Below are 25,139 nucleotides of genomic sequence, written 5' to 3'. Positions count from 1 at the left end.
CTAAGAAATGAGTGCACATACGCATTTATGTAAGTAAAAGACACTGCCTTTTAGAAACTGAAGACACAATTCTAATTGCACAATGCTGATGATATTTTGTTTCCAACTTTCTTTTTATATTCATGCCACTTCAGCTGAGCGTCAACAGTAATTCCCAGAAGTTTCATGCTTATTGCGCATTCTTTAGAGGTACCATCTACATTTAATTAAACTATGTCACTATCCCATTTTAAAATAAAGTTCAAGACAGTTTTTGCTTTACTTTTAATCTAACTTTATTACATACTGACCGATTGCAAATTTTTTATTTAATCTGTACCAATAAGGCAGCCACCACTTTACCGCATCTCCTCTTTTGACGTTTCAAAGAACTACACAAAACAGTGGATTACCTGGAATTTGTGTGAACGCTGTATTTTAGTTACTAATTTCAGAGAGCATGACTGAATAGAAATAACTGAATGATTTCTCAAGGAATCAGTATTCATATGATATGAGAACCATCAGTAACATCAGCAAAATTTTTAGAATAGCTTCATATGGATGTTGGTGTTGTTGTCGTCTTTGTGCCGGCCTGGGTGGCCGTGCGGTTCTGTGCGCTACAGTCTGGAGCCGAGTGACCGCTCCGGTCGCAGGTTCGAATCCTGCCTCGGGCATGGATGTGTGTGATGTCCTTAGGTTAGTTAGGTTTAATTAGTTCTAAGTTCTAGGCGACTGATGACCTCAGAAGTTAAGTCGCATAGTGCTCAGAGCCATTTGAACCATTTGTCGTCTTTGTGGTCCTCTCCAACGACTAATTTCTTACGGCTCTCTAGGCTAGTCTGTTCTGTGCAAGTGTTTTCTCTGTGTAACTACTGAGGGCTAATTCCATTTGAGCCTGATATCTTGAGATACCCAGGTGTTCTGCCGAATATTTCGGCAATTTGATTCGTTGTCTTCCTCAGGTGCTACCTGCACTCCAGTCAAACTTTTGTCTCTCCACAATTTTTACAAGCCCTCCAATAGCAAATTAAGTATTATTTGATGCCTGAAGAAGTTCTCCATCAACTAGCCTTACAGTTACCATGTGCTATTATTATCAGTCAGGCAGCAGTAGCCGACCGAGACAGACGCAGCAATAGGGTTCCAAATGGTTCAAATGGGTCTGAGCACCTTTATGCTTTAATAGTTTTGTTTCTTGAGTTTCTACTTGTTAATTTAATATCTAATAGCCACTGTTGTCGCGTTTTCGTTTGCGTCGGAAAGTAAACCGATTTTGTGACACATTGCAATCAGGGGCAAATTATTTAGTTTCACTTGAGTACTATGCTAGTTGGGTTTTCGAATATCTGCGTATTACTAGACACAGTTCGTGCGTTTCCGTCAGGGTCTGGAGTAGAGTTGCGCAGTACGTGCCGATAGTTCGTTTATCTGCATAGTTTGGTTTCCATGGTCTTTAGTATGGACAGGGACTGCGACGTGTGCGGATGCGAGCCGAGTTGGTGACACTCCGCTCTCAGCCCCAGGCTGTGATGGCTTCGGTTACAGAGCTTGAGGCTGCAGTGGATGGGCACCACTGTTGTGGGCCGGCCGTGGGGATCCAACGGACGTCCAGGGGATTTCGGATCGATTCCGTATTTTTGGATTTCTGGAAGACTTTTGACACTGTACCACACAAGCGGCTCGTAGTGAAATTGCGTGCTTAAGGAATTTCGTCTCAGTTATGTGACTGGATTTGTGATTTCCTGTCAGTAGTAATTGACGGAAAGTCATCGAGTAAAACAGATGTGATTTCTAGAGTTCCCCAAGGTAGTGTTATAGACCGTTTGCTAACCAAAGACTGGGTTTTATTGGCAGGAGACTTGGAAAATGTAACAGACCTACTGAGGAGACTGCCTACACTGTGCTTGTCCGTCCTCTATTAGAATACTGCTGCGTGGTGTGGGATCCTTACCACATAGGACTGACGGAGTACATCGAAATAGTTCAGAGAAAGGTAGCACATTTTCTATTATCTCGAAATATGGGAGAGAGTGTCACATAAATGATGCAGGATTTGGACTGAAAATCATTAAAAGAAAGGCATTTTTCGTTGCGACGGAATCTCCTCACGAAATTCCAATCACCAACTTTCTCCTCCGAATGCGAAAATATTCAGTTGACACCGACATACATAGGGCAGAACGATCACCGCCATAAAATAAGGGAAATCATAGCTCGTACGGAAAGATATAGGTGTTCATTCTTTCCTCGCGCTGAACGAGATCTTAATAATAGAGAATTGTGAAAGTGGTTCGATGAACCCTCTGCCAGGCACTTGAATTTGATTTTCAGAGTATCCATGTGGAGTAGAGATCTTTCGTCCCAGACTCGATTCAGCACTTCGTTAGTTAGTCGCTTTGCCAATGTAATCATCAAAATTTTACTGTAGTGGTATATATAATACAACTCGTAGACTCTACTTGTCTGCACTATTTATCGTCCTCGTTTCGCTTCCATATAAGGCTACATTCTGGACCCTTTGAGAAAAGGTTTCTCAACAAATTTACATTAGATTCTTAAGTATTTCACTTTTTACTATTACCAAACCACTTTTTATATTAACTTTACTTTCGCTATCCTCAGTTATTTTGCAGTCCTAACAGAGTTGTTTACATATTTCCAAACATAGGGTGTATCATGATTCATCGTGAAAATTGAAGTGGGGACAAGAATACGATTATAGAACTAAAAACGTTCCAGTAAACATGGGTCCAGAAATGAACCCTTTATTAAATAATTGAAAATCTATGGTTACGCACCGTTAGTGACTTCAGTGTTATAGCCGGTTTATGACTGTAATTAATCAGAAAGACATCAAATATGGGTACCGAAATTTTCTCTTGTTAACCTGTCTCTATGAATACTGACCGATAAAAGCACTATTACAATGCTGTCCGATATAGCATTATGACTAACGTAACGTAGGCAGCGGTTAGATAGGGCATACAAAAAGATTAATTCCCTCTAATGACTTATTTTTCCTAGAAAAGGTTTAGCATTCGAACTTAGAAACGTAGAATATGTCCCACATTATACGTAAAACATTTGCAGTGAGCGTACTATGCTCGCCAGTGTGAACCTATGTATCTTTCCGTAAGAATATGACAACATAGAACCCTCGAAGTACATTGTCCGGAACATAACACAGCATCTGCTACTCAGAAGATCTCTATGAAAACTGACTTTTTTGAACCTGTAAAGAAGTTACTAAAAATAGTGAGTAATCTTATAGTGACTGAATGAATACTCTACAAGATAAATGATTCTTAGTGAGCAAGAACTCTGCTGAAGCCAAATGGTACTAGCTGGATTCTTATTTTTGAATAATTTGTAAGATTATGGCCATATGGTTGCTTTAAGAGGACTTTTGTAAACATATATATTCTCAGTGTAACGACGGGAATGTGTGAGATAAATGTATAAAGATATCTTGTCGCTTGATGATTAATGGAACGCAAAAGTAGAACCATTTCACATGAATATACAGCGTAAGTTTCTGTATAACTCCTTGGTGACTCATCATGGAAAGGTAATGACTTCGTTGACAAAATTTTCATGAAACTCACAATGACGCTGAGAATTTTTTTTATTGAATCAAGGGCAGAGATTGCTTAGTTCGGTTACGAATCACATGCAACGTAGGGAAAAAAAGTTTCTGATAACACCGATCGAAACTGTGTGTCCTACCATACTACTCCGTGGTCTTTACTCCATACTCTGTACATATAGGACCATCTTCCACTACTATGGGTCACCAAGCTCCGCATTGCAGCAAATACTATCTTGACGGACTTCCATCATTCTGCAGTTGAAATAGGTCAGCAATTTTTCCTTTATGGAGATAAATGTTTGGAATTTCTTCGAATGTAGGATTAAAAAGTATCCTTTACTTATTAGTGTAGACTAGTTTCGAACAGTATGTCTAGTTTCAAACCAATCGTGTTCGTAAGTAACTGAAATACAGGCAAATACACGTTATTGGAAACAGCCACAGCAGACAATCCAGAATGGTAATACAGATAATTCAACACACAATGAACAAACTATGCTGAATAGTACAAAGGGAACTCAGCATGGCGTGTAAATTGTATGTTTACCATCTGTGTTGTCGTCCTGTATTGTGTACTGTGGCTTTCTCCAAAGTCATGAAGACCTCTCTCAGTTAAAAGCCGGCATTTTAATGAGAAGACTCATACTGTCGACGCAAAAGCAATTCATAAATACGAATACACTACGATCTACATTTACACCTGTACTGCGTAAGTTTCCGTATGATGTGTATCGGATGGCGTATCACCTAGCACCGTTGCTTGTCTCTTATTCTGCTCCAGTTGCGACTGGAGCGCGAAATAAACGATTTTTGTAAATCTCTTCGTGGGCATCAATCTGTCAAATATCGCCTTAATGAAATGTGATAAACTCGTACATAGGAGGGAAGCAATACGTTGTTGACTCGTCCCGGAAATGTTCACTTTCGGAAACAGTAAACAACAGCATGATACATAATGCGACTCATAAAGCATCTGCCGCTGGAGCTTAAACAGCTTGTTACTGACGCTTTTGCGCTTGCCAGAATACGTGCTGCTCTCTGTGGGGTCATCTCTACACTGAAACATAATCTGTCGCAGAGGTAGGCGGACTAGAAGTGAATAGAACGCCAACATTAAGCGTCTGACTAATGCGAGTTGTTTATGAATAATATAAACGACAATTTGTAAATTAAAATCAAACGTGTATCTTAGATTGAATGATCATTACACACTCACAGATGTATAAGGTAAAGAAGAAATATATAAGGAATAGGCCAAGGAAAAACTATTAGCACAAAGACCAGACATATTAAAGCTCTTAATCATGAGGGCTATATTAATAATGAGTAAAATAGAACCTTCTTTACAGCGTCGATATTACAAAAGATGTGGGCACGAACGTTTTCATTATGCTATAATCGTCCGTTCCTGTTGTGCCCGTAACACTTGCAGTCGCCCTTTATTGATAAATTTGTGTAACCATTTGGAAGAATTACGTAACCTTGCTGTGGCACTCAGGTATATTAAAATTGCATGGAAATTGTAGGGGGAAAGTCGTTGCACGAAACGGCCCACAGCGAGCAAAGTGCTAAAGCCTTTTCGTGATGACATTAAATGGGAGCCATTGCCGTTCTGATTCATTCCGCCGATAGCTGCCGAAGCGGCAAAGATAGCAGACCTCGATAAGTACCGCGATTTCTGTATCGGTTGTCGATAACGGCAGTCCACCCTCGCAACTGCGGCTCGTACGCGACCAGCTGTACACTTCGCGCTTGACAGCTCTTCTCTGATCGCATCAAGGTTCAGTCGTATATAGCGGACGGTATTAAACAGACAGGCATTTCAAGACATCCCCGAGACTAACATTCTAGGGAGAACTTAATTAACGTATAGAACTGCTCGTGAAATCATCTGTAGGAAAATGCTCTGTGACTTCGACTGGGCTAATCGATTTTGATCAAATTTTCTCGCAAATTAACGATACAATTGAAGGCTGCGAAACAATTTCGCACTAGTATTTATGTATTTTTAGAAGAATAATCATGTGTTTAACATGATCTGAATAGGGCCATTATGCGTTCCCTTACATCGGAGCAGGGTTTCACACATAGATTACCTTCATTACATGAAAGTTACTTAAGAAATAACAATTTTACTATGACAAATAGTATGAAAATGTTAATATTGACAGTATTTGTATTACTGCAGTGTCTTCCACTAATAATAATAATAATAATAATAATGATAGTGGCAGATATAAAAGAATTTACAGCTGTGCAAGACTGACGTTTTCTTATATAGAGAGTTCTGCAGAAAGGAAACTTAAGGAGACTGCACCAACTACAAATACTGGAGAAAGAAGATTTGACTGGAGAGAAGGATGTACAAAGACAGCAGTTTACAAAGAGAAAACCCTGCCAAAGAATGTTTCTGTCGGAGAAATTGCAGTACAAATATGTATTTAGATCTTGCGTCATGAAATTGACAGGGCATAAATGTTAGAGAAAATGCTAAATACACTGAATAAGCATTAATTGTAACTAATGTATACGATGTACACAAATAAAGGAAGCCATAAAAATAGTGTGGAAACAGATGGTCTGTTTAGTTGTGTGGAAGACATTTACACTTCATCTAAAAATCTTTAACCCACCCACTGTATGGAGAGTGTATCAGTATAAATAGCTAAAGACGACACACGTAAAAGTTTGTAAAGACAGACACTAGAACTTTCCACTAAAAGTGCGATGACGATTCCCCAGTAACGTCAGTACGAAATACGATGGTTGGAACTTAAATAGCGGCAACTATTTATTCACAACAGATACAAAATATTTACATGTTTGCATCTGTTACTGTCCTTCAAAGTAGTCAACAGCGTTGTGTAGAACCCATTGCCAGCGATTTGGAAGGCCTAGTATACCGTTAGCAGAGCCTGTTCTGTTTGATGGTGCGAATCGAGCGGTCTACTGCCTATCGAATCTCTGGAACAGTTTTGAAGCGAATGCCACCAAGTGTATCCTTCATCTTCGGAAGCAGATCAAAGTCACAAGGACTTCAGTCCGGAGAGAATGGTGGATGGTACAGTACTTCCCAGTCGCATCGACGGAACAGAGCAGCCACCGAGCGAGGTGGCGCAGTGGTTAGCACACTGGACTCGCATTCGGGAGGACGACGGTTCAATCCCACGTCAGGCCATCCTGATTTAGGTTTTCCGTGATTTCCCTAAATCGCTCCAGGCAAATGCCGGGATGGTTCCTCTGAAAGGGCACGGCCGACTTCCTTCCCTGTCCTTCCCTAATCCGATGAGACCGATGACCTTGCTGTTGGATCTCTTCCCCCAAAACCAACCAACCAACCGGAACAGAGCAGCCACAGCTTGCACTGTATGCGCCCGCACATTGTCGTGTAAAATGATGGGTGGGTTGTGCAGAAAGTGTCGCCGCTTCTTTCGCAAAGCTGGTCGCATGTGATGCACCAAAAACGAACAGCAATACTGTGCATTGACGGTCTGCCGTGGAGGAACGTAATGAGTTAGGATAACACCATCAAAGTCGTACACGAGAATCACCATAACTTTCACCATGCTGGGGCTCTGACGATCTTTCGACATTCGCGGCAACCCACAATGACGCCATTCGTTGGATTGGCGTTTCAGTTTTGGCTTCGTGGCATTCGCTTCAGAACTGTTCCAGAGATTCGACAGGCAGTAGACCGTTCCATTCGCACCATCAACAGAACATTCTCTGCTAACGGCATACAACGCCTTCCACATCACTGGCAAGAAGTGGTTCTACACAATTCTGGTGACTACTTTGAAGGACAGTAACAGGGGCAAACAAGTAACTCTTTTGTATCGGTTGTGAAAAAATAGCTGTCACTATTTCAGTTTCAACCCTCATATTTTCCTAATTAGTACCTTGGTATTTTCGTACCACGTACGAAATATTATCCACATTAGTACCTCGGCCTCCAAGATCACCTTCCTACTCCAGAATTTTCTATGTGGGGCCATGAAACCTTTTTATTGACTTATTGGTTTTCGCAACGTGCCATTAAGTCATCCAAACACAGGAAATGTTATATTACAATTGGTTTTGCAGTTCTGGGTGGCATTATTTTAAGCCATACCCAGGCTTGACGTAACATACGATTCAGAAAGGACTCATTCGACATAAAACAAGATTTACAATCAGAGTATACTAAAACGAGTAAACAAAACTATTGTGGTAGTATACTACAAAAATACCACTTCCAACACAAGAAGAAATGATAAATTGTGTCATAAGTAACGTAAGCAGCATTACCGTTTATGCAGTTTGTAGGCCCGTGGTCTAGGGGTAGCGACTTTGCTTCATAATCAAAACGTCTTCGGTCCCAGGTTCGAAACCCGCCGCTATTTACGATTCGATTAATAGTCAGTATTGGCGGCCGAAGACTTCCGGCATAATAAGTCACCCTCATTCTGTCAAAGGCCTTGTCAAAGGCGGCAGAGGTGCGGAAAGATGTTCAGGGCACTCTCTTGCCCTAGGGGTGGGAAACTGCCCCTAAAGGCGGAGGAATGAGCAATGATCAACGGCATGAGGCTGCAAAAGGCAATGGAAACCACTCCATTAAAGACACGTAACGTGTATCAACAGGACATGTGGCCTGTGATTGAAGAAGTGTCATGATGATCTCTCCATTGGCAAAAGATTTCGGAATAGTCCCACATGCGGATCTCCGGGAGGGGCCTGCCATGGGTAGGTTACCATGAGAAAAAGATTGAATAATCAACGAAAGGATAACGTTCTAGAAATCGGGGAGTGGAATGTCAGAAGCTTGAACGTGGTAGGGAAACTAGAACATCTAAAAATGCCTCTAAGTGCAATGGCTCGATCTAGATATAGTAGGGGTCAGTGAAGTGAAGTGGAAAGAAGGCAAGGATTTCTGGTCAGATGAATATAGGGTAATATCAACAGCAGCAGAAAATGGTGTACCGGGAGTAGAATTCGTCATGAATAGGAAGGTAGGGCAGAGAGTGTGTTGCTGTGAACAGTTCAGTCACAGGGTTGTTCTCATCAGAATTGACAGAAAACCAACACCGAGAACGATAGTTCAGGTATAGATGCCAACGTCTCAAGCTGAGGATAAACAGAGTGTATGAGGATATCGAAAAGGTGATACAGTATGTAAGAGGGGATGCGGGACTGGAAATCATTTGTACTGGAAGGAGGAGAAGGAGACATTACAGGAGAATGTGGGCTTGGCACAAGGAATGAGAGAGGAGAAAGACTAATTGAGGTCTGTAAAAAGTTCTAGCTAGTAATGGAGAATACTCTGCTCAAGAATCACAAGACGAGGAGGTAAACTTGGAAAAAACCGGGTGATACGGGAAGATTTCAGTTAGATTACATCACGGTCAGTCAGAGTTCCGAAATCAGATAACGGATAGTAAGGCGTACCCAGGAGAAGATACGGATTCAGATCACAATATAGCAGTGATGAAGAGTAGGCTGAAGTTTAAGACAGTAGTCAGGAAGAATCAATACGCAAAGAAGTGGGATGTGGAAGTATTAAGGAATGACGAGATACGGTTGAACTTCTCTAAGGCTATAGATATAGCAATAAGGAATAGCTCAGTAGGCAGTACAGTTGAAAAAGGGCTATCACTGAAGTTGGTAAGGAAAACACACGTACAAAGAAGGTAACTGCGAAGAAATCATGGGTAACCGAAGACGGAAGTACAAAAATGTTCCGGGAACCTCAGGAATACAGAGAGTCACTGACGAATGAAATAAATAGGAAGTGCAGGGAAGCTAAGACGAAATGACTGCAGGAAATGCGTGAAGACATCAAAAAAGAAATGATTATCGGAACAACAGACTCAGCATACTGGAAATTCAAAACAACCTACGGTGACATTCACATTAATAGTGGAACGGGAATTCCACTGTTAAATGCAGAAGAGAGAGCGGATAGGTGGAAAGAATACATTGAAAGCCTCTACGAGGAGGAAGATTTGTCAGATGTGATAGGAGAAGAAACAGGAGTCCATTTAGAAGAGGTAGGGGATCCAGTATTAGAATCAGAATTTAAAAGATCTTTGGAGGACTTAAGATCAAATGAGGCAGAAGGGGTAGATAACATCCCATCAGAATTTCTAAAATCATTGGGGGGATGTGGCAACAAAACGAGTATTCACGTTGGTGTTTAGAATGTATGAGTCTGTCGACATACCATCTGACTTTCGGAAAAGCATCATCCACACAATTCCGAAGACGGCAAGAGCTGACAAGTGCGAGAACTATCGCACAATCAGCTTAACAGCTCATGCAGCCAAGTTGCTTACAAGGATAATATACAGAATAATGGGAAAGAAAATTGAAGATACGCTAGATGACGATCAGTTTGGACTTAAAGAACGGTAAAGGCACAAGAGAGTCAATTCTGAAGTTGCAGTTAATAATGGAAGCAAGACTAAAGAAAAATCAAGACACTTTCATAGGATTTGTCGACCTGGAAAAAGCCATCGATAATGTGAAATGGTGCTGGATTTTCGAAATTCCGAAAAAAATAGGGGTAACCTATAGGGAGACACGGGTCATATCCAATATGTACAACAGCCAAGAGGGAATAATAAGAGTGAACGACCGAGAACGAAGTGCTCGTATTAAAAAGGGTGTCAGACAAGGATGATGACTTTCGCCGCTATTTTTCAATCTGTACGTCGAGGAAGCAATGATGGTAATAAAAGAAAGTGGAATTAAAATTCAAGGTGAAAGGATATCAATGATACGATTCGCTGATGACATTGCTATCCTGAGCGAAAGTGAAGAACTACACGATCTGCTCAACGGAATGATCAGTCTTATGAGTACAGAGTATGGGTGGAGAGTAAATCGAAGAAAGACGAAGGTAATGAGAAGTAGTAGAAACGAGAACAGCGAGTAACTTAATATCAGAATTGATGGTCACGAAGTAGATGAAGTTTAGGAATTCTGCTACCTAGGCAGTAAAATAACCAATGACGGATGGAACAAGGAGGACATCAAAGCAGACTAGCAATGACAAGAGGGGCATTCCTGGCCAAGAGATGCCTACTAATGTCAAATATCGGCTTTAATTTGAGGAAGAAATTTCTCAGAATGTGTGCCTGGAGTACAGCATTGCATGGTAGTGAACCATGGACTGTGAGAAAACCAGAACAGAAGAGAATCTATGCATTTGAGATGTGGTATAGACGAATGTTGAAAATCAGGCGGAGTGGTAAGGTGAGGAATGAAGAGGTTCTGCGCAGAATCGGAGAGGTCTGGATTATGTGGAAAACATTGATAAGGAGAAGGTACAAGATGACAGCACATCTTTTAAGACACGAGCGAATGACTTCCATGCTACTAGAGGGAGCTGTAGAGTGCAAAAACTGTAGAGGAAGACAGAGATTGGAATACATCTAGCAAGTAATTGAGGACGTAGTTTGCAAGTAACCGATAAGTCACACAAATCTGAAGGTTGTAAATTCAACTAAATACTTAGGAATTACCATTACAAATAACCTAAATAGGAACGATCACATAGATAATGTTGTGGATAGAGCAAACCAAAGACTGCGATTAATTGGCAGAACACATAGAAGTAGCAATAGAACTACTAAAGAGGCTGCTTAGACTACACTTGTCGGCTCTGTTCTGGAGTGTTGCTGTGCGGTGTGGGATCCGTATCAGGTGGGACTGACGGATGATACTGGAAAAGTTCAAAGAAGGTCAGCTCGTTTTGTATTATCGCGAAATAGGGGAGATAGTGCCACAGACATGACACTTGTATTGGAGTGACAATCATTAAAACAAAAGTGTTTTTCGTTGTGACGGGATCTTCTCATGAAATTCCGTTCATAATTTTTTTTCTCCGATTGCGAAAACATGCTGTTGGCAACCACATACATCGGGAGAAATGATAATCACGATAAAATAAGAGAAATCAGGGCTCGCACAGAAAATGTAAGAGCTCGTTTTTCTCGCGCGCCGTTCGAGGGTGGAACGGTAGAGAGACAGCTTGAAGGTGGTTCACTGAACAATCTTCCAGGCACTTAATTGTGAATAACAGAGTAATCACGTAGATGTAGATGTACTGCGGGATGAAGAGGTTAACGGAGGAGAGGAATTCGTGGCGGGCTGCATCAAACCAGTCAGAAGGCTGATGACAAAAAAAGCACCAACAAGTCTTCTCAAGAATTACGGGATTCATCGGGAGTGATTACAATAATTTGTAGCCCATTGCAGAAACTAGTGCAGCATCGCATCGAAATGGAAGACACGTGGATCTCATCCTTTAAGGGTTACGAGGTTGCAATAAATTGTAAAATGTGAAATGTGAAATGATGAAATAGTATTGTATTTCATCTTGAAGTATACCATGAATTTAAATTGTGCTCAACTAGATTGGGACGTTATTGAAAAGCTTACATGTAAAACGTAGGGTGACCCAGAAGTTCGTTAACTTTTGAAATATCAATACTCACAAAATATTGTAGGTAGAGGTCTAGAAATAGACACACATGCTTGAAACATGGGATTTATTGGGGCCAAAAAAATCGCACAAAATTACCAACAGTTGGCACTTAATGTGATGCTAAAGCAAAATTAGCATAAGAATTGATTTTTAGCAAGGGTGATGTTCGTTACTACAAGTACGAGTACTCAACATGTCGGCCGTCATTCATCAACAATAGCTGTAGCTAAGAGACAATGTTGTGGATAGCATTCTGCAGCATATCATTGTGGAGTGTAACGCGATCCTGCATGTAAGTCGTACCTTCCAGCAGGTGTGTATCAGCCAGGCCAGGGATGATGCGATTCTGTAACATATCGGTGTAACTTGCACCCGTCACACTGACAGTTGGAATAGAAACACGCCGCAATTCCCCGCAGAAAAAGAGTCCGATCATGTCTGACGCGGTAAATGCACACCACACTATGACTTTATCCTCATGCAATGGGGTGTCTACCACAGGTCTTTGATTTTCGGCAGCCCGGATTTCGCAGTTGTGGGTGTTGACAGACCCTCGGAGTGTGAAATGGCCTTCGTCAGTGCACAACACAACAGACAACCGATCATCGTCTTCCCCCATTTTGCAATGTGCCCACACCTCAAATGCTCCCCGCGCTACAAAATCGGTGGCTAATAGTTCATTACAGATAATTTTATACACGATTCTCGTGTGTCGCCACTATCGTATTGATATTTAGTGCCATCTTTTGGCCAATTTTTGCACTCGTTTTGATTCAACAAAACCCCATGTCATTTCAGGCATGTGTGTCAGATTTTTACTTCCCTGCCTACATTATTCCGTGAACGAGTGCGTTTTCAGATGTTATCGGGCTTCTGGGTCACTCTGTACATTTGTACTAAATTGTATAATAATTTATACCGAAGACGGAATTGATACGTAACAACAGTTTCGCAATTATCTTGCAAAAGTTTCTTTTGCGGATGCATGTTTATTTGGAACTGTTTGCTTCATTTGCCGAATAACTGTAGATGTGTTAGTTCAGAAATAATATTACAAACCGTATTATGTTTGAATACGACAGAGTAAACACGTAAAAAACCGTCAGTGACTTGGCTGGTAAACGCAAAGTACCTGACCCTGAAACAGTTCTCCAAAGTAGGGGCTCGTTTAGTGTAGTGAAAAATGATCTACATGTACGTAGGTCAATTGTCTGCAGGATACTTTGCAGTTGTGTAGTGGCTCATACTGGTCAGGCAGTCAGAACTTTGTGTGTCACGTCAGCGCTGAAAACGATTACAGTAACCAAGCAACTTGACACCTGCGGAACATTGGCTATCTTATTAGATATAAGCACATGACGATTTTCGCTTTCGCCTCCAAGTACTGGAACAGTGTTATAAGGGAACCCGTCTAAATTGAAGTGGTGCATGCATTTATGAATGTGAGCCGATGGTTTTCTTTCGTGTGTTGCCAGGAATCCGGAATCTTGCTTTCACTAGTGAAAGAGCTTATATTGGAAGAGTTTACTCCCTCGCGTTTCCGATTCGTGCTCTAAACCGCACTGAATGGACCTTTTTAATCACCAGCTTCTGTTACTCCGTACCAGTGACTTACATTCATCGTTTTAAATGAGAATCGCATAAAACATAGTGAATGTAAGAATTTTTTTCTGATTGGCAGAATAGTTCATTTTCTCTCTCTAACGCAAAGAAAAAAGGAATATAGACTCAAATGGACAGTGATATATGTCGGGTAAGTTTGAGTAGCTATTTATACTTTCCAAGCAAGCAGCGAACACTTTGAGTCTGGAAGCTTTGGTAGCGCCGGCTCTTGCGCAGCGGTGGCAGCGAACAGAGTGGGGGCGGTCTGTCCTTGTGGAAGCTGATACTTTACATAAACCCAACTTTCAAACCCGTAAAGTAAAGGCCAACTTCCGCCGGAGCCAACTTGTAAGTCAAGCCAAAGACGAGTGATTAACAAGAATTCCCTTAATCAATAAATCATTAAACTTGTATAAATTGAGGCAACAGGAGACTGCGGAGAATCTAAAATTTCCTCTCATTCTCCTTTTTTGCATCGGAGGCTATTCACAGACCGAGAAACTTAGCGGCTGATTTTTTCTGAATTTATGAACCTAAGTAGGAACGTTCCTCTTTAATCCGATGTAGAGTCATTTCTATGGCTGAGTGGTTAATGAGGAAAAGATATGGGAGGCAAATAAAGCTGTTTTGTCCACGGAGTGCCGGTAATAACCAAAGAAAATGAACATATAATTCTTTGAGTATTAGTACCAAAAAATCTGCTAATTTAAATACTTTCATACTGTAACATTAAGGAAACAAGGGCAGTTACTTCACGAAGTCGAAATGTTCTTTACATTACCCGCCTTATTGCTCAAACATTTTTAGATATGGTACCCTCAAGTTCATTTATGTATATTTTATCCGAAATCCTGTATTCACAGAAGTAAATTTTATTAGTAATGTTTTTCTACTTTTCTTTAGAGACGGAATACATGTATTCCTTTGTAGAATCTGGTCACTCTACACTGGAAGATTTCTGTTGCAATTACTTGTCGCTTCCATTTGCTTCAATAAACCGTCGTATATCCAAGTAACCAATAGTTTTTTTGAAAGTAGATGATGCAACTGAGGCCATTTTTGGATTTTCTGTTTGCTTATAAAGAGCTGAATCGCTCATAAACTGGGTCACATCTTGCGGAGCATATCATTAGCTTAGAAATATTTCGCGTCAGAAGAGGGAAAGAAGATTTCGTCAACATCGATGTCTTAGAAGACGGGGCAGGAGCTGCGCTAGCGGAACGACGGGAAGGGAAAAGGACCTCACTATTGTACAAAGATACCTTCCCGCCATTTGCCTAACGCGATCTGGGGAAACAAAGGAAAACCTGAGACTCGATGGTCTGGAAGGGACCGAAACCGCTATCCTCTCAAATTTGGGGAAAAAAAAACTGGCACTGCGTTTGCGGGGTACGGTGATTGATTTATTGTCAGGTATTATTTTTTTGTTTTTCACACAATCGCTTTTTATGATACAATCATAAAACGTGTGTCGCCCTATGGACACCTGTCCATCAAACTGCCAACCATTGCATTTCAACCGAAAACTGGTATGACTGTATCATAAAACAGTGATTGTGCCAAAAAGAAATAAATCCTTTGAAATACCAGTGCAGTCCCTTATCACTGCACTACGTTATTCGTCCGACTAAGTTACGCTCATTACAGAAACAGCAACGACGCTGAGACTGTTCTCCTTTCCCAGTTCCCGTTCAGATCTTGTGTTAAGGACGATCGTATTTTTGACCTTTGACAATTTTTTCATTCATACACGAGTCGCCTCTCAGTGTTGCACTGCATACGTCATGGGCACACCCTCGTGACAACGACCACCAACAAGCACCTCTTGATGTCCTGACTTCAGCTCATCTCGAAAAATGCGTCAGCATTCCCCTCTTACGAAACCAAGAGTATGGACGACGTTAAATGCATGCTCTGCAGGTCTTGGCACTTTTGCTTGTAAGAGTATTACATTTTGAACGTGTTTTGTAACGTGAGAGGGTGTTATAGTTTTCCCTTATTGTTGTTAATCCCTTCTCTGAGACCTCTAAGTAATCTTTCGTTGCACAGTCTGCATTTCTGATGAAGCATATTATAGCTGAGTTTTTGAATAGAAGTATATAAATAATATTTTTCATATCCTTGGGGAACTTGTTACACAGTTTCATTACCTGATAGAAAACACTGTTTTGAATTTTTTGTTACTTTTTCCTTCGTAATTACAATTCCAAACAGGCTCTTGTGGCTTGATTTTGTATAGAAGTATTAGTGAAACATTTATTAATATTTACCCCTATATGCACAACGGATTGGTAAAGCAAAAGTGCCCAGTTTCTTAAATAGTTCTTCACAAGAAGCCCGACTAAAACTGTCAGTTATTATTCTTACCGCTCTCTTTGTCATTTGGAAAACTGTGTCCATGTTCTGTGCATCTCAACCCTCAACAGGATCCTATGCCTCAGAAATGAGTTTACGTGGAAATAGTGTCTCACCGAATAAATTGACTGTGACGAATTGATGGTAGAACCGTAAACCATGCTGATGACATTTCTTTTACCAGAATCTTAGTGTATTCATTCCGTGTAAATCGAAAATCACTATTTATTACTAAAAACTTTGTTTTGAATACACAGTCTACAGTTTCATCATGTACGTTAAATGTGACAGGATAGTTTCCTTCCTTCTTGTTCAAGTGCATGTTGTTTGTTTTCATTATGTTGAACGGTAAATTACTGCGCACTGTCAAACTGTAAACATTCTTAAGGGTTCCACTTGCATGTTCTGTTAGGAGCTAATGTTTATTTATTTATTTATTTATTTATTTTTTTTTTTTATCAGTGAGTATGATGTTGCTGTCATCAGCCGTTCATATCGTATTATACTATCTGCAATGTCACTCATATGTATTAAGAACAGAAATGGACGCAATACACCACCTCATCACATACTTACGTAGACATAACGTGCTTAAGGAAAAGTACCACAACAGTGCTACAGGATATCCGGAAGACATTAATCTCGTTACTACTACTAAAGAGAGTCGTAATAAGTCCACAAATCCACATCTCCTTTTAAGGAGGAGAAGTGTTTGTGTGTGTTTTTGTGTATGCTGGGTACATTACGTACGATAGAAGCGCTTTTTCTGGAGCTGCATACAGGCAGAATCTGACAGTCTGATGGTGCTGCGCCCCATGTTTCTCGGACCTTGTGGCTGGTGATGTTAACAGTGTGTGTCCTGCATCGTCTATGCTCCTTTATTGTTGTATACAGTGAAAGCTAGCTGCGTTTATTTTACTTTGAGGTACGATGTATTCGAGCTTGTTTGTGGAGACTTCCACGCAGGTTGAGGAACAGTTGTTATGAATTTCAGTTTAAAGTTTTACAACAACTAACTTTCCGAATGAGAAACGCTATCGAATGTTCCATCAACTATCAAATAGCCAACTGCCGTCGTGGTAACACGGCTTCCGTCAGATCACCGAAGTTAAGAGCTGTCGGGCTGAGCTAGCACTTGGATGGGTGACCACCTGGTCTGCCGAGTGCTGTTGCCGAGCGGAGTGCGCTCAGCCTTTGTGAGGCAAACTGAGGGGCTACTTGATTGAGAAGTAGCGGCTCCGGTCTCGTAAACTGACATACGGCCGGGAGAGCGGTGTGCTGACCACATGCCACTCCATATCCGCATCCAGTGATACCTGTTGTCTGAGGATGACACGGCGGCCAGTCGGTACCGTTGGGCCTTCCAAGGTCTGGCCGGACGGAGAGTAAGTATCAAATGCAGTTTCAGTTCATCATACGTTTAATTGTATTTTAGACTCAGCAGTGAATGAATAAAATGCAACTGCTCACTTCAAAGTAATTCGATCCGCCTTTCACGAATTATCCCTAAAAAGTATACGTGGTTGCAGTATATATAAATTGCAAGTCTATAAGCTCGTACACGACTGAATATAAAATACAGTTCCTTACGAGGCTGTCAAATAATTACTCGAAGAACTGTGCTGCGCATGATTACTGTACATACTGCACATAGTGTTGTGATCTTAGAAAAGCTTAATACACTACTGGCCATTAAAATTGCTACACCAAGAAGAAATGCAGATGATTAACGGGTATTCATTGGACAAATATAGTATACTAGAACTGATATGTGATTACATTTTCACGCAATTTGGGTGCATAGATCCTGAGAAATCAGTACCCAGAACAACCACCTCTGGCCGTAACAACGGCCATGATACGCCTGGGCATTGAGTCAGAGCTTGGATGGCGTGTACAGGTACAGCTGCCCATGCAGCTTCAGCACGATACCACAGTTCATCAGGAGTAGTGACTGGCATATTGTGACGAGCCAGTTGCTCGGCCAGCATTGAACAGAGGTTTTCAATTGGTGAGAGATCTGGAGAATGTGCTGGCCAGGGCACATTTTCTGTATCCAGAAAGGCCCATAGAGGACCTGCAACATGCGGTGGTGCATTATCCTGTTGAAATGTAGGGTTTCGCAGGGATCGAGTGAAGGGTGGAGCCACGGGTTGAAACACATCTTAAATGTAACCTCCACTGTTCAAAGATCCGTCAATGCGAATAAGAGGTGAGCGACACGTGTAACAAATGCCACCCCATACCATCACGCCGGGTGATACGCCAGTATGGCGGTGACTAATACACGCTTCCAATGTGCGTTCACCACAATGTCGCCAAACACGGATGCGACCATCATAATGCTGTAAACAGAACTGGACTCATCCGAAAAAATGACGTTTTGCCATTCGTGCACCCAGATTCGTCGTTGAGTACACCATCGCAGGCGCTCCTGTCTGTGATGCAGCGTCAGGGGTAACCGCAGCCATGGTCTCCGAGCTGATATTCCACGCTGCTGCAAACGTCGTCGAACTGTTGGTGCAGATAGTTGTTGTCTTGCAAACGTCCCCATCTGTTGACTCAGCGTTCGAGACGTGGCTGCACGATCCGTTTCAGCCATGCGGATAAGATGCCTGTAATCTCGACTGCTAGTGATACGAGGCCGTTGGGATCCAGCACTGCGTTCCGTATTACCCTCCTGAACCCAACGATTCCGTATTCTGCTAACAGTCATTGGATCTCGACTAACGCAAGCAGCAATGTCGCGATATGATAAACCGCAATCACGACAGACTACAATCCGACCTTTATCAAAGTCGGAAACGTGATGGGACGCATTTCTCCTCCTTATACGAGGCATCACAACAACGTTTCCCCCCCTGCGGGTTCGGGGGTTAGAATAGGCCCGCGGTATTCCTGCCTGTCGTAAGAGGCGACTAAAAGGAGTCTCAAACGTTTCGGCCTTATGTGATGGTCCCCTCTCGGGTTTGACCTCCATCTATCTAAATTATTCCGAAGAGCGAGCCAATTGGGGAAGGGCACCTTACATGGTGCACTGTATCCTTCGTGCAATTAGACCTATAGCCGTCTTTCTCGTCGTTGCAATGGTGTCCCGCTCGTTTTCGATCTCTTGGGCGATTACCACGCTGCACTCTGCAGTGTTTCTTTTAACTGTGACGACGACGTTGGCCATTTTTGCACCTAAGATCCAGCACGGTAGCCAGTCCGTTGTGGTGGGGTCGCCATGTACCCTCTTGGTTGTAGCCCCCTGACAATACAGGGATCGCTCTACTGATGCCTGCGCCGTTCACTCCCCACGTATGCCAAGGAGTAGATGCCCATCTCCCTGGGGCATCAGGACTCCCGGCAATGGCCATCCTGCCAGGTGGCCTTTGCTGTGGATGGGTGGCGCCCGTGGGGAGGGCCCTTGGTCGGAGTAGGTGGCATCAGGGCGGATGACCCGCAATGAAGCGTGGTACATCATCTGTCGCTGGCGGCCAGCCGTCAGCAGTCTCTAAGCGTTCGAGAGCCCATTTTAAAGGTAACGTTTATGACCCCAAATCGTTCCCCTCCCTCGCCACACCATGGGAGGAACGACAGGCATTGCGTGACGCTGAGAAGTATTCGCCCAGATATCTTGTCTGTACCAGAGCTGATGGGGAATCCTTTATATCCGTGAAGCCTCAGTTCTTTGTAGAGCATTTAGAGGACAAGTTTGGGGAGGTGGAGGGCTTGTCCAAGATGCGGTCCGGATCGGTGTTGATCAAAACGGCATCCTCCGCCCAGTCGCGGGCCTTGCTCGCTTGTACTAAGCTGGGGGATGTCTCTGTCACTATCACGCCCCATAAAAGTCTGAACATGGTCCAGGGCATTATCTTTCACAGGGATCTGCTTTTACAGTCCGACGACGAGCTGCGCGCCAACTTGGAGCGCCGCGGTGTCCATTTCGTCCGCCGCGTCCACCGGGGTCCGAGGGATCGTCAAGTTGCCACCGGTGCCTTCATCTTGGCCTTCGAGGGTGACACGTTACCTGAGAAGGTCAAGGTGATGGTGTACCGTTGTGATGTCAAGCCGTATATCCCTCCCCCGATGCGGTGCTTCAAGTGTTGGAAGTTCGGCCACATGTCTTCACGCTGTGCTTCCGACCTCGTCTGTCGCGATTGCGGTCGACCTTCCCATCCTGATCATCCCTGTGCGCCGCCTCCAATCTGTGTGAACTGTGGTGCGCACCATCCGCCTTGCTCGCCAGACTGTCCGATCCTGCAGAAGGAGCGGAAGATCATGGAAATAAAGACTATCGACCGCCTGACGTACACTGAGGCGAAACGGAAATATGATCGGTTTCATCCGGTGCGCATGCCAGTTTCTTATGCCGCCACTGTCACTCCTTCTCCACTTCCATCCGCTCTGGTCAGCTCTCAGAGTCGAAGTCCCACACCTGCCCCCTTGATGGTGGGGGGCACTAAACCTCCTGTTGCTCCTGCTCCATCTACTTCAGGAGCAACACCCCCCCAACCATCGGGGACATCAGTCCCCCCTTCCCAGCCGGAGAGGCGTAAGACTTCTTCAGCTACTCTCGTAAGGAAGGGGTCCCTTGGGGACCTCCCTTCCCAAGTTCCGTCCGGTACAAAGGCCGACAGCCGCAAGTGGCTTAAACAACAGCCAGTCCCTGGTCGTAGGGACAAACGGTCGTCGTCTGTCCCTGAGACCGACCCAGTTGCGCCCTCCCAGCCGGCGCCACCAAAGGCACAGCGCGAGAAGCTGAAGAAGAAGAAACTCCCCAAGGCTACCGACATTGCGGTGGCACCCATTCCACCGCTTCCTACAAGCTCTGCGTCTGAGGATGAGGTGGAGATTCTGGCGTCCGCTGAGGACATGGATCTCGCCAGTACCTCGGATGCAGTAGATGGCCGTTGTCCAGGTGGTGACTCAGTAGCAGCAGGGGCCCCGGAGGCGTAATCTGCCTCCCCAGTCCCTTCACGCCTTTCCCATCCATGGCTAATAACATCCTGCAGTGGAACTGCAGCGGTTTCTTCCACCATCTCGCTGAGCTCCGCCACCTTATCAGCCGCCATCCTTTCCTTTGCATTGCTCTGCAGGAAACTTGGTTTCCAGCAATGCGAACCCCCGCCCTCCGTGGCTATCGGGGTTATTTTAAGAACCGGGCAGCTTATGCAAGGGTGTCTGGTGGCGTCTGCATATATGTCCTGAACTCTCTTCACAGCGAGTTTGTGCCTCTACAAACAGCTTTAGAGGCTGTCGCTGTTCGGGTGTGGACGCCCCGGGCCATTACCGTCTGCAGTATTTACCTTCCACCTGATGGTACTGTCGCGCAGCATGTCCTGGCTGCTCTGGTAGCACAACTGCCGCCACCTTTTTTGCTGCTGGGCGATTTCAATGCCCACAACCCTCTATGGGGTGGGAGTGTCTCCGATGATCGTGGTCGGGCCGTGGAGCATGTGTTGGCTCAGCTCGACCTTAGCCTCTTAAACACCGGTGCTCCCACGCATTTCAGTGTGGCCCATGGCTCGTTCTCGGCCATCGATCTCTCTATTTGCAGCCCTGGACTTGTCCCATCCCTCCACTGGAGGGTGCATCCTGACCTATGTGGTAGTGACCATTTTCCCATCTATTTGTCACTGCCACAGAGTCATTCTTCTGGGCGCTTGCCCCGCTGGGCTTTCCACAGGGCTGACTGGCCAGCTTTTACTTCCGCTGTAACCATAGCGTCTCCCCCACAGGGTGACATTGACGAGGTGGTCCGTGTTTTAACCACGTCCATCATTTCAGCGGCCGAGGCTACCATCCCCCGTTCCTCTGGCCTCCCTCGGCGGAAGGCTGTCCCCTGGTGGTCGCCGGAGATTGCTGAGGCTATTCGCGACCGTAGGCGGGCTCTCCAGCGTCATAGGCGGCACCCGTCTCTGGAGACCCTCATCGCCTTTAAGAGGCCCCGTGCCTTCGCCCGTCGACTTATTGCACGCCGTAAGCAGGAGTGCTGGGAGAGGTACGTCTCCTCCCTGGGCTCCCGTGTCTCGTCCTCGCACGTGTGGTCCCGGATCCGGCGGATTTATGGCTCCCAGACCCCTGTGGGTGTCCCTGGGCTCTCCTTGGACGGCGCTGTCTGCACGGACGCTGCCGCAATTGCTGAACGGCTCGCCGCGCACTTTGCTCAGAGCTCTGCGACTGCATCCTATCCCCCCGCCTTTCGCTCTCTAAAGGAGCGAGCCGAGCGGACGCCGTTCTCATTCCACACGCGTCATTATGAAACATACAATGCTCCTTTCAGCGAGAGGGAATTCCTCGCTGCCCTCGCCGATTGCCCTGATACAGCACCAGGACCGGACTGCATCCACGCGCAGATGCTGAAGCATCTCTCCAGGGACTGCCAGAGACACATCCTCACCATCTTTAACCGCATTTGGAGCGAGGGCGTGTTCCCGTCGCTATGGCGAGAGGGTCTTATTGTCCCCATCGTGAAGCCCGGTGCGGACCCACTGGCGGTGGACAGCTATCGTCCCATTACCCTCACCAACGTTTTGTGCAAATTGCTCGAACGTATGGTGGGGCGGCGTTTGTGTTGGGTCCTTGAGTCGCGCGGTCTCGTCGCTCCATCCCAGGGTGGCTTCCGTCGGGGCCGGTCTGCAGTGGACAATTTGGTGCGGCTGGAATCTGCTGTCCGTACGGCTTTTGCCCGACGTCAGCACCTTGTTGCTGTATTTTTCGATCTGCGGAAAGCGTATGACACCACATGGAGGCATCACATCCTCGCCACGTTGCATGGGTGGGGTCTTCGTGGTCGGCTCCCGGCTTTTCTTCAAAGCTTTTTATTGCGCCGCTCTTTCCGGGTGCAAGTCGGTGCCACCTCTAGTTCCTCTTATATACAGGAAAATGGGGTCCCGCAGGGCTCGGTGTTGAGCGTCTCCTTATTTTTAGTGGCCATTAATGGTTTGGCTGCAGCAGTGGGGTCGTCGGTGTCTCCTTCTTTGTATGCCGACGACTTCTGCATCTCATTTAGCTCCACGACTACGGGAGTCGCCGAACGCAGGCTGCAAGTCGCCGTTCGCAAGGCAGCATCATGGGCTCTGACTCATGGTTTTCAGTTCTCTGCTGCCAAGACTCGGGTTATGCACTTCTGCAGGCGTCGGACGGTCCACCCTCATCCTGAACTTTACCTCGACGGCCACCTGCTTGAAGTGGTGGACACTTGCCGCTTCTTGGGACTCGTGTTTGATGCCCGGCTCACATGGGTTCCTCATATTACTCAGCTGAAGCAAAAATGCTGGCGGCACCTCAACGCCCTCCGCTGCCTTAGCCACACGTCTTGGGGTGCGGATCGCTGCACGCTGCTGCGATTGTACAGAGCCCTTGTGCAGTCTCGGCTTGATTATGGGAGCCTGGCCTATGGGTCTGCATCACCCTCAGTGTTGAAGTTGTTAGACCCCATACACCACTGTGGGGTCCGGCTTGCAACTGGCACTTTTCGTACGAGCCCCGTGGATAGTCTACTGGTGGAGGCCGGGGTTCCCCCGCTGCGGATTCGCCGCCATCGACTGCTCGCCGACTATGCTGTCCACGTGCATTGCTCGCCAGGCCATCCCAATCGTCGCCTGCTTTTCCCTGCCATGGTCCTCCATCTGCCCGAACGGCGACCTAGGTCTGGGCTTTCCGTCGCTGTCCGAGTTCAGTCCCTGCTGTCGGACTTGGGTTCATTCCCTCTTCCGCCTCCCTTCCGGGTCCGTGCACCTACGCCTCCCTGGTGTTTGTCCCGGCCGTCCGTCCGTCTGGACTTGGCACAGGGACCCAAGGACTCGGTTCCGCCTGTGGCCCTCCGTCGCCGTTTTCTTGCTCTCCTCGCCTCATTTTCGGACTGTGAGACTGTCTACACTGATGGTTCCCTGGTTGATGGTAGCACTGCCTACTCATTTGCTCATGCTGCTCATGTTGAGCAGCGCTCCTTGCCGGCTGGCTGCAGTATTTTTACTGCAGAGCTGGTGGCCATATTGCGCGCTCTTGAGCATATGCGTTTCTGCTCAGGTAGGTCCGTCGTGATCTGCAGTGACTCCCTGAGCAGCCTTCAGGCCATCGACCGTTGGTATCCCTCCTCTCCTCTGGTGTCCTCCATTCAGGAGACTGTTACCGCCATTGCCCGTTCTGGTCGTTCGGTGGTCTTGGTTTGGACGCCCGGTCATGTTGGCATCCCAGGGAACGAACGTGTAGACAGGCTGGCCAAAGAGGCGATCGACGCCCCGGCTTTGGAGGTCGGCCTTACGGCTCGCGACGAGCAGATGGTGTTGCGCCGTAAGCTGAATGGGATGTGGGCTGCTGAGTGGCGTGGCATGACAGCCCCGAATAAACTGCGGGCTGTCAAGGGGACGACTGATGTGTGGCGTTCCTCCCTGCGGGCTTCTCGCAGGGACTCGGTAGTCCTGTGTCGGCTGCGCATCGGCCATACCTACCTGACGCACGGCCATCTGTTACGTCAGGAGGATCCCCCCGTGTGTCAGTGTGGGTCCCGGCTGACGGTCGGCCACATTTTGCTGGAGTGTCCTCGACTGCGCACACTCCGGCAATCTTTTAATCTCCCGGGCACTTTGGCTTTGGTTTTATCCGACGATGCCTCCATGGCTGATACCGTTTTAAATTTTATCCGTAGTAGTCCGTTTTATGGTTCGATTTAGGGAGGTCCTGCGCCTTTCCCTTTCTGTGTCTATTGTCCTTGTGTCTGTTGCTGTTCTGGTGTGCCGTGAGATGGTTGACTCTTTCCCATTTTTGATCTCGTGGTCAGTCAACCAGTCTCCGGCCATCTTCCTTTCTTCTGTTTCTTTCTGTCTGGTGTTCCTCTGTCCTGTTCTTGATTGTAGTGTTTGTTGCTGCATTTGTGTGCTTTTAGCGCCTGGGGGGACGTCTCCTCCCCCTTTGGTTTTTATCTGCTTCGTAGCTTTTCGGCTCGCCTGATTTTGGAATGGGGGACTGATGACCTTCGCTGTTTAGTCCCCCTTAAACATCCAACAACCAACCACCACCAACAACGTTTCACCAGGCAACGCCGGTCAACTGCTGTTTGTGTATGAGAAATCGGTTGGAAGCTTTTCTCGTGTCAGCACGTTGTAGGTGTCGCCACCGGCGCCAACCTTGTGTTAATGCTCTGAAAAGGTAATCATT

This window comes from Schistocerca piceifrons, chromosome 4 (genome assembly GCF_021461385.2).
Source record: "Schistocerca piceifrons isolate TAMUIC-IGC-003096 chromosome 4, iqSchPice1.1, whole genome shotgun sequence".
Classification (NCBI taxonomy): Eukaryota; Metazoa; Arthropoda; class Insecta; order Orthoptera; family Acrididae; genus Schistocerca; species Schistocerca piceifrons.
The sequence above is the reverse complement of the archived record's forward strand: the minus strand, read 5'-3'. Positions refer to the sequence as shown.